This window comes from Gobio gobio (assembly GCF_949357685.1).
Source record: "Gobio gobio genome assembly, chromosome: 5".
NCBI lineage: Eukaryota > Metazoa > Chordata > Actinopteri > Cypriniformes > Gobionidae > Gobio > Gobio gobio.
The window spans coordinates 1046761-1057301 of record NC_137101.1 but is presented as its reverse complement, the minus strand read 5'-3'; the positions used below and the strand labels follow the sequence as shown (position 1 = coordinate 1057301).

The 10541-nt window shown below is 38.9% G+C and overlaps 1 long non-coding RNA gene across 1 annotated transcript; it reads left to right on the top strand.

The window, feature by feature from the left end:
- The first annotated feature begins 1772 nt into the window (after positions 1–1772).
- On the top strand, positions 1773–9768 carry LOC307126875. Its single transcript, XR_013816558.1, has 3 exons — positions 1773–1977; positions 5804–5886; positions 8173–9768. It is a non-coding gene; the product is annotated as an uncharacterized lncRNA (long non-coding RNA).
- The last annotated feature ends 773 nt before the right edge of the window (positions 9769–10541 follow it).

Sequence of the window (10541 nt, the reverse complement as noted above, 5' to 3'; positions counted from 1 at the left end):
AGACACGCTTGCCACATGTTCTGTTGCCACACACAGTATAATAATCAATCACTTATTATTATTATTATTGTTATTTTTTTTTAAATATTAAACATTAATGCTGTGTCTGTATTATAAGTTGTTTTTGTTTGTTTGAAACCTTTACTTAATATTTTTGGTCATTTGTGTCCGTGTCGCCCTCAAGGAAAATTATTAAGAAAAAAATAAAAATAAAAGTCTCTGCGTGTAGAGTCACGTGGTTCAATGGGCAACGTCACCAACCGTCAAACAGACGATCCTGGGTTCGAGTCTCAGTCCGGTGAAGTTTCATTTGATTTTAAGTATTGAGACACAATTGTCTCCTTAATGCAGAAAATCACAGTTCGTGTGTCTCACGCTTGAGTTGCTACAGATTCATTGGTTTTAAACTATTTAAAAAAAGGTCAGAGGGTTCGTTGAAGTGCCAGACTCTCGGTGACGTGAGTCCGAGTGCCCTTTCAGGAAAACCTCGTTTCGAATCCCGCAACAACACGGTTTTATATACTCACTCTTTCTGGTGAGAAAATGTACGTGTATATTCACATCACCATCTCTAAATTGAACCCGAAATTTCGTTAGGCTGAATGTGATCTAACAGTAGCAGAACCATAGGAACCAAAGCGCAGTTCTCCATCTGTTCCACTAGGCGGCGTGAGCGGGTTTCGCCTGCGGACGCACATCACATCACATTAAACGCGACTCTCCTCCCCTGTAAGTACCTCCTGGCCTCTTCTGTCAGTTTGTTAGATTTATGTAACAATGGGATTAACTCTGTAAACCCTGACATTTTAATAAATCGCTTTCTGGAACAATTTATTGAACCGTTAGACCAAAAAATAAAATGCAATCTACATATATTTTTTTATGTTTAGCATTATATTTGACACATTTGGTCTTATATAGTATAATACAGTGAGAATATGGAGGGGGAAACAGTGCAAAAATATGAAATTTAGTGCAGATATTGTGTTTAAATATATATATATTGACAAAAAGTATGATGAAATTCTGATGCTTGCAATATAAATCAATGAGATATTGCTAAATATACAGCAGATACTTACATAAAATGCATATCAAGATCCGCCAATAATGTCTTAGTGCTTAGTTTTGTGTTCAAAGCTCTGTCGTTTTAAAACATATAATGCAATACAATGATGAGTGACAGATTAACTAATAACCCTGAATCGATGATGCTGATCGAGGCTTGGGTTCAGAACACACAACTCAAAGCTTTCACTTGTTTATTGTCAAATCATACAGGTGAATAGTAAAACATAAGTTCCTTCACTTGTGCTGACAAGAGATCTGTGTAGAGTGCTGACTCTTGGGGTCAGAGGTTGCTGGTTTGATCCCTGCCTTAGCTCAACAATATGCACCTGTTTCTATTATATAACACAAAGGTCTCCACAAAACTCAAAAATACCTCAGACTCACTCAAATAGAGGGAGAAACTCTTTTAAGTTTATTAGACTCGATTTGTAATTCACTCAAATCACCACAGGAGGAGAAACTCTTTTCAGATCTTCTGGTTTTTTTGCATATACGTTTTTTAAAAAAAAAACATTCAAAATTACACACAAATGATACAAAGAATAACTTAAATGATGATAAGTTTATTTATAGCATATTTTTAGCATATATATGTTTGCATATTTCAATGTCACTTTTCCCCAAAAGTATATTGGCAATGTGGATGTAGAAACTGAAGTGCAGTTCTCTGTCCACTACACTAGGGGGCGCACGCGGCTTTCACGTTCAGTCTGACACACCTTCAGACGCTTGACAACACGACGACTCTTTCCCTGTTTCACAACTAACGCGTGTAGGGACTGTTTTAAGTGCAGATGACAGCTCAGCGACAGACTCTTAATGTTACTCAACAGCTCATAAACAAACAAAACCGGCACACGCTGCGATAAAGTAACGCTACAGGAAACCGGCACGCGCTACTCACCTGTAAGTACCCACAATGCATTTCTCTTTTAAATAACTAGTACAAACGGGTAACTAGTACCTGGGATCTCTAACCAAAGGTGTTGTTGTTTGACAGCTAAGCATGTTTGAATGCATTCGCATCTTCTATAAAGGGTTATCACATGCTTTGTTTACATGGGCTGAATCTGAAATCGCCCCCTATACCCTTCAATAGGGCACTATTTGAGGGGCCATTTGTAGTGGTGTCCGAAACCATAGTGGACGTTATTGAGTGCACTCATTCTATCCCACAATGCACCGTTTGTACTGCCGATGTACACCATCATATATCAATCCATGTGTCTTTGTTTACTGTTGCTTATTGTGAAGGAAAATCTCATTTAACTCTAAATGGACAAATATTTCTAATTATATACTGGAACAACAAACATTTGTTTTGTTAAAGCTGCAGTCCGTAACTCTATTAACTCTCGTTAATAAACAGAACTGCGCCTTGCGGATGAACATTGCAGCCGGAGCTACTTCTCTCTGTGTATGTTTATGGCGAGTCACGCAGGGACTGTGCTCCTCCGCGGCGGTTCCTACCAGACCGGCCTGAAATAGTCCCAATGTAAACACTTACTATAAGTGCACCATAATGATGACAAAAACACAGTTTGGAAAATAGATTCATGTTGTACATTCTCATTATATAATCTTTGTAAATCTTGAACACAAAGTTAGCTTTAAATATCATCATCATAACTAAACAAAAATCTATGCTTTCACGTTCCTTTAATCCCTCCCTATTCTAGTTTATGCTACTCTAAGCAATGCATTTTGAGCACTTTTGTGTTTATATTTGCCTCTTCTCAACGAATCGCTTGCTGTATTCTTCTTTTGTAAGTCACGTTGGACAAAAGCGTCTGCAAAATTAATAAAGATTATTATTAGGGCTGTGTAAAAAAATATTGATTTCTCGATTTTAATCGATTCTCATTTTTATGAAACGATATCGATTCTTAAATCCCAAGAATCGATTAGTCATCCTGTTTTCATTTGATTAATGAAATAAATATTATAGCGCGCCTCCCATCCAATAAATCGCAATAATCTTTGTGCTTTTTTACTGTTGATATGAAACAAAGTCTCAGATTTCAAATTACGTCCATTTTATTACGAAATTCAAAAACATAAATAGCGTTTTGACGATCGTGCGCAGCTCAAAAGAAGCGGGAGTGCGCACCGCCCATCTCACGTGAACTCATCCGCTTTAATATCAGTTACAGCGCGAAACAAACTAGCCTGATCCTGCCAGACTCTCACACATTCATTTGTTCAGAGAGTCTCTCCATTGACAAGCGTTTACTTCCTTGAAGGCGGGAACTCTGTTGAAGTTTAAAACTATCGCTAACGTTTGGTCGTGACGTTTGTCGTGCGCCGTTCGCCTCTGTTTCTCACATGGAAGTCTGTAATAATAACTGCAGATTGAGCACCTCAGAGATAAAACCTTGTGCGTTCGGATGGTGATTTATTCCCAGGGGAGAGTTTTGTGATGGGGAACGGCTGCTCACGTGGGCCGTAACATACTGTAAATAAAATATCATATGCTTGGTATGATAAGAATAAATGCTGCTGTAAATAACGGCCCGATTCAAATGTTTACGCGATTTTCTTCCTTTTATTTTTCGAGCGGTGATGAAATATATCGCTCTTGAAAACACTCGCCAGCATTTAAAGAAATGCAAGTCTAGAAATGCATCCGAATGACAGCGAAGCGCAGCCGTACGGTGCTCTGCAGGGGCCAAAAAGGATATAAACAGTGAATTTTGAAGTGATATATTCTTGAAAACTCAGAGCTGTGGATTCGGACAGCAGTTAAATGACCACACGACCTGGTGTTTGTCTAAAGCAGTCGGTCATTCGGCCGGGGATTTTAACGCGGGTGGTGGGAGACGGACGGCAATAAAATCACTGACTAACCCCTGTAAATGATGGCAATACATTACGACCGCACGCAAAACAATTACCGGGGCTTCAGCAACTCCTTCTCCACTAACGGAGCGAGCTGGAAACTCAAACTTTTCCCGGGACAACATCATGGCCTCCAGAAAAACTTAAAAACGGCTTTAACTTCTGGATATTCGGCAGCGTTGCCACAACGGACTGAATGGCTTCACTCGCATCTTTTCTCCGCCGCCATTCCTGAACTACAACTCAAACTAGCGCACGACATCAACGCCATCGCTCTCAGCCACGCCCTCTGTTCACTGATACGACCGGTTAAAATTTGTTCGGAGAAAACCAGAGACTATACCGCAGTCCCAGACGGAGAACTGAAGGAAAATGAACATTGAGTGGAAGTACGGAGGAGGGCGGAGTCAGGCTAGAAATAAACCAATGAGCATCTGAAAGAGTTAAAAGACACAGTACAACTTACCAAAATCTGTATGATGTCACATGGACTCGCTCAGTGTTTCAGCCGCGCTTCAGCCGCGTCAGTCAGTTAAACAGTAAAACACATTTACCTCAGGAAAACCACATCCAGTCACTAACGTAGCTAAATTATTATTTTTTTAATAATACTATTTTGTAACGTTTAACAATTCTTCAATAATAATTTTAAATGTGATTTATTTTGTTATGCATTAGAACTCTATTCTAATATTAATACAAATATGCTAATTCGTCTCTTCAGTTTCGTCTTTACGCCAGTTGTAATGTTATGTTCTTCTCTGCGGCAATATCCGGATTCGAATCCAACTAGCAGCGCGTGGCGCTCAAACATCACACACAGCTCGTACGGGGCTTGAGAAGGCGGCAACATGTAGAAGATGAATATATTACAAGACAATAGACAATAAAAGGTCCAACATATGCGGAATACTTTGAGCTATTTTGCAATGTTTCAGTTGGATTTTTCTTCCATGCGAATGCAAATTATTCCGGCCCAGCCATCATCAACTTTCTGCTACGCCACTGCATCCAGTGTCCATAAACTCGTTAGTCAGCAAGAAAAAATAACTCTAGGAGCATTTTACTTAAAATATGCACCATATTACATAAATGTATATGTTTATGTATATATAAATACACACTCCTTTATTTAAGAAATATTTGCATCACGATTAATCGATTGCCCAGCGCTAATTAAAATATATATATATAATTTAAACAAATTTTACACACTTAAAGCAATATCATATATCATGCATATGCATATCGCATTTTTCTTCAATATTGCACAGCCCTAAGAATCAAAATCGAATTGTGAAATTTGTGTCAATACCCAGCCCTAATACACACTGCTGTATTGCAAAGAATTGAATTAATAACATTATAGTTTGTACGATTAATGAACCACCAGTTTATCCAGCTCTACTGGTGTATATCATTGTGTCAGTTCATTTCATTTTAAAATAAATTTATTTACTTTTTAAAAATATTTTCAACATATTTTAATTATTAATTATATATTTTTAGATGCTTTTTTATACACTTTTAAAACGAATTTTATTGAATAATTTTTGTTTAATGTTAAATAATAGGATTTAAGATGATTTTTTTTTTTTAAATGTGTGCCTATGGGTTTACCTTAAATGCAACACATTATCCTCTCTGACTGTGAGATGGCAGTGGTCCAGTGGGCAGAGCCTGTGCTGTGAGAATCAAGCCTGACGCTGGAGACCTGGGTTCAAAGCCCAGCCCTGCTGCAGAGATTTTGTGTGTGCGTGTTTTTGCTGTTTTTTTTTTTTTTGAATACATTTTTTTTTTTTTTAATTACTAAAAAAAATTAACAAAAAATGTTTTTCCCCCTCTTTGCTGTCCTCCCTCTCTTCCTTCCTTTCTTTCTCTCTCTCTCTCTCAGGTCCGCCTCTCTTTCGTCCTGGCCCACGCCCACCTCTCGATCCGGCCTTCATCTCTCACACTGTGGTTGTTTCACCGCCCCAGGTATGTGTGTTAGTCCGTGTCTGTTTTGCTTCTGGTCCGTGTTTTTCTCGGCTGTAGCCGGTCTGTTTTACCGCCCCAGAGAACCCGTCTCGTACTGAGTGTCCGGTTTCCTTCACCAATCGCCTCTTATTCGCTGTACCGCCCCAGGTACTTTTGCTGCTGCCACAGCTTTCTTTCTTTGGTGTGATCCCCACACACACCGAGGTGGGGTTTGAACCCATGCCTCTAGCGCAGCCTTGTCCGCAACCAACGTGTGTTTAGCCACTAGTGCCATCGTGGCTTTCACACTAGAGCTGGTGTTTGGGCCACTTTGTCTGATTTCACCACAGCGATTAAACTTAAGAAATATTGGGATTCGAACCCAGGTCTCCAAGATGGAAGCGCAACGCTTTAACTCCTGAGCCACTGAGTCTGAGGAGAGTTTGATGTTCTGCTCAAGGTTTTATTGAGAGCTCTGCTTTAAATAATGAAAAACACTTACATTTGTGGGGTTTGAACCCAGACTTTGATGAATGACAGATGAACGATCATCCACTGAGCCACAGAGCTTGTGTGCTTCTGACTTTGGGGTTTTTTGATGTTAAGTTTTGCTGGAGCATCAATAACAATTTCACAAAAGCAATAGTGGGATTTGAACCCATGACTCCAGCACAACCTCAGCATCAGAGAACGTGTGTTTAGCCGCTTGAGCTACTGTGGCTTTCACACTAGAGCTGGTGTTTTGGCCACTTTGTTTGAAATCATGGCAGCAATTTAACGTAAGCAATAGTGGGATTTGAACCCATGTCTCCAAGACGAAAGGGTGACGCTTTAACTCCTGAGCCACTGAATCTGTGGTGTGTTTGGTGTTTTGGACGGTGTTTTATTGAGAGCTTTGTTTTAAATAATGAAAGACTGAACAGAACACATGTGATATTTGAGCCCATGCATCTCAAGATTAAAACACAGAGTCTGTGGTTGTTTTGGATCAGGTTTTATTGAGAGCTTGGTTTTATGTAATGAAAATGATGCAAATTGGGGGATTTGAACCTAGACTTTCAAATGTAAAGACAAACAATTCTCCTCCAGCAGTTTGATTTAAGGATCATTAGATTTTCTGTCTAGCTACAGCATTAATTACTGCAACATTTGAACAAGCTCTGAATCTGTTCAAGTGTGTGTGAAGGCTGTTTTGGATGTGGTTTTATTAATGTCATGAGATATTGAAACAAATGTACAATCGTTGTACATGTATAAAACATGATTTGCTTATTCAATGAGTTTTTATTTCATTTAGATCCAGAGTCCATCACACCTGCCTGAAGGTTCTAGTAATGCTTGATTTGCTGCTTCAGGTGTTTTTGATCCGGTTGGAGCTAAACTCAGGAAAGTGGCTCATCAGGATCGGTGCCATTTGGGACAGGGCCAAATAAAGCACTTCATGTGCACTTTCAGTGTTATTTTGAAATGTAAATGCAGACACACTTAATGTCCACAAGGGGGACACACTGATCAGATCTCACTCCTGTGCCTGAAATATTCATCATTTTAGTTGTTATAGCAGTGATTAGTTTGTACATATAACGCATGTTGTCAACTGTCATTTTGATACAGGCTTCATACAAGTATATTTATTCAATCAAATAACCAATAAATGCACAAAGAGTGATCAATCCCTCTGACCAGACATATGCTCTGGGAACATTTTTGGGATTTCCGCCTGGATTCGGCCGACCCAAATTGAAAAGCTTCCCATAAACACATACAGTGGTCTAAAGACACAATTTTGGTGATTACGTAATTTCGGAAAAGCTCATATTCCACCATTCAGATTAATTTGAATAAATCTTGCATACATGATCCAGACAAAAATCTTTTTTATATCTAGTGGAAGCGGCCAAAACTGTCTGCAGTTACACACTTTAAAAATAAAACATAAATTTAAAACATATACTCACATGTTTATCACTTTTAGCAGTGCTTTATGTAACTTCAAATGGTTTCGTGTAAAATGACGCCAACATTGTGTATTTAGAGACGACTGTATGTGGGTATAGAAGCTTTTCAATTCGGGTCGGCCAAATCCAGGTCGGAAATGGTACCAGAGAAATTTAGTGTAAAGTTACTTTGTGTACAACAAATGCCAAAGTGATGCACATGTCCATGACTCGAAGCTTTCAAATGGTACCACATGGTCAGAACTCCTCCACAGACATTTAAAATGTAAAGTATATACTTGATGATATACTGTGCAGAGGTTAACCTGTGTAAAAAAAAAGTGACATTTGTCTTTGTATTTCTGTGTAGATCAGTTAGGCTGACTTTCCAGCCCGTTCCCCCAAACAAACATCTGAGAGGTGAATATACTCCTGCTCACTGCCGCCCTCCTCCATCATATGCCAGAGCTTCAGAAAGAGCCGTGGATTGGGAAGCGCTCAGCATCAGATGCTCCTCCAGGAGGCGGTGAATCTTCTGATCTCCTCAATCTGCTATGATCATCAGCAACAAGAGGATCTCCAAGAGCCACCTCAACACATTAGCATTATGTCATGATAATATAGTCATATATGTCATTTAACAGTCAGTTCTATGCCCATCCATTCACATAAACAAACTCACAACTACTTTTCCCCAACTAAAAGTGTTTTGGAAGATCTTTTGTCCTGTATTTTGTGTGTTTACCTCTGAGCGTGTGCTTTTGAGCTCAACACAACACAAGTTTTCCTCTTCAGTTGAGGCTGATCTGGTTCATTCACTGAAACTCACAGATCCTCCATGTTTCTCTGCTGCTCTGACTAACCGAGACATTTGTTGCGAAATGTATTACATTTAAATCTAACTCTCACCTTCGACGGCCATCTTGTTTGTCGACTCGTTTGACGTTGATACACTTGTTGACCACAAGAGGAAGCCGTTGGTAATTTGGCGAATGCGCTTTTAATACAAGAAATAGGGACTTTTGCTTAAGTATGAGTATTTTAAAGTATGTATGACCTTTCTAAAATATAGCCAGTGAACAAATTTGAAACATCTTTGAAACTGCAGGCATAATAATTCGAATATGATTTGTGTGGTAGAAACGGAAGCGCTGTTTTTCATCCGCTCCACTAGGCGGCGCAAGCGGCTTCTGCTTCGGGTGCTTGGCGACATGAAGTTTGTTTTGTTGCAACAACACGTATAGTAAACAGTTTAAATACATATCCTGAGGATGACAGCTTTATGACAGTATTTTAATATCAATAACCAGCACATATCCCAGCCATCAACAAATAAAACCGACACACGCTTCGATAAAACGCAGGAATCGAGTGACGCGACTCACCTGTAAGTATCATGTACAGTCTCTTGCATTATCCTTATTAAGTCCTTATTCTTTGCGCTTTATGTTTAATTTTAGATAAGTAATGAAGTATTGATACGTCATTGTGTTTTGTGATTGATTATAGCAGGCCTGTGTGTGTTTATTCAATGTTATGTCAAATGTAATGTGTTGTTATTAATGCGTTTCCACGCGAACACTCAAACACAAACATGGACTAAAGCCAGATTTCCAGAGAATCCCGATGGGGTTTTTAACCTAAAATCATATTTAAAAGGCTGTTTGCTGAATCATTTTCTTTGTTTACTTGCTGAACTCACTGACAGCTTTAGAAGAACCAGTGAATTGTTGCTTTACCTTTATAAGTGTTCAAATAATCATCTTCTAATGTTCGTATGGTGAAATAGATGTGTGCTGTTCCTGCTGTTTCATGCTTTTGTAGAGTTGTTGTGTGCAAAATATTTAAATATGTCTACATGTCTTTTATTTATGTGTGACCCTGGACCACAAAACCAGTCATAAGGGTCAATATTGTAAAAATTGAGATGAAAGATGAATAAATAAGCATGGTTTGTTGACATGACAATATTTGGCCGAGATATATTCAACTATTTGAAAATCTGGAAAATAATCCTAATGTTTTTTTTTATAATAGCAATGCATATTACTACTAATAATAATTTTTGATATATTATTTATGGTAGGAAATGTACTAAATATCTTCATGGAACATGATCTTTACTTAATATCCCAATGATTTTTGGCATAAAAGAAAACTCGATAATTTTGACCCAAACTATGTGTTGTTTGGTATTGCCACAAATATACCTGTGCGCTTTATGGGTCACATTTATCCATTTTTATTTAGACTAACTTTATTATTGAGATATGAAGTGATGCCTGTATTGATGTTCCTCTACAGAATACAGGATGTGTTTGGATCATCAGAAGCAGACTGTGGGACGTGTGGCCGGTGACTGTAATGATGGACTTCTGCTCATGGACAGGTCATGTATATCATGTTTGTTGTTTGCTGCTAAATGTGTAGGTTAGCATCATTTTCTTTCTGGAGGGTCACCCCTTTAAAAAGCAATTGATGGCAACCTAAACGGGTGGGGTAGGGACGGCGGGGCAAATTTTTTATACAGCTAAATTTTCTTTTTCATTAAATAAAGTAGCATAACCCCTGCTGGACATGGTGGTGGGGTTCGGGGGGGACCCGAATCATCCCCGTCCCTTCACACACACAGCATTCACCCGTATCGCGGAGATCTGGCTGGGATAGAACCAGCAACCTCTGAACCCGTGAGGCAGCGCTCTTACCTGTGAGCCACAGATCTCTTACTGAGACATGTGA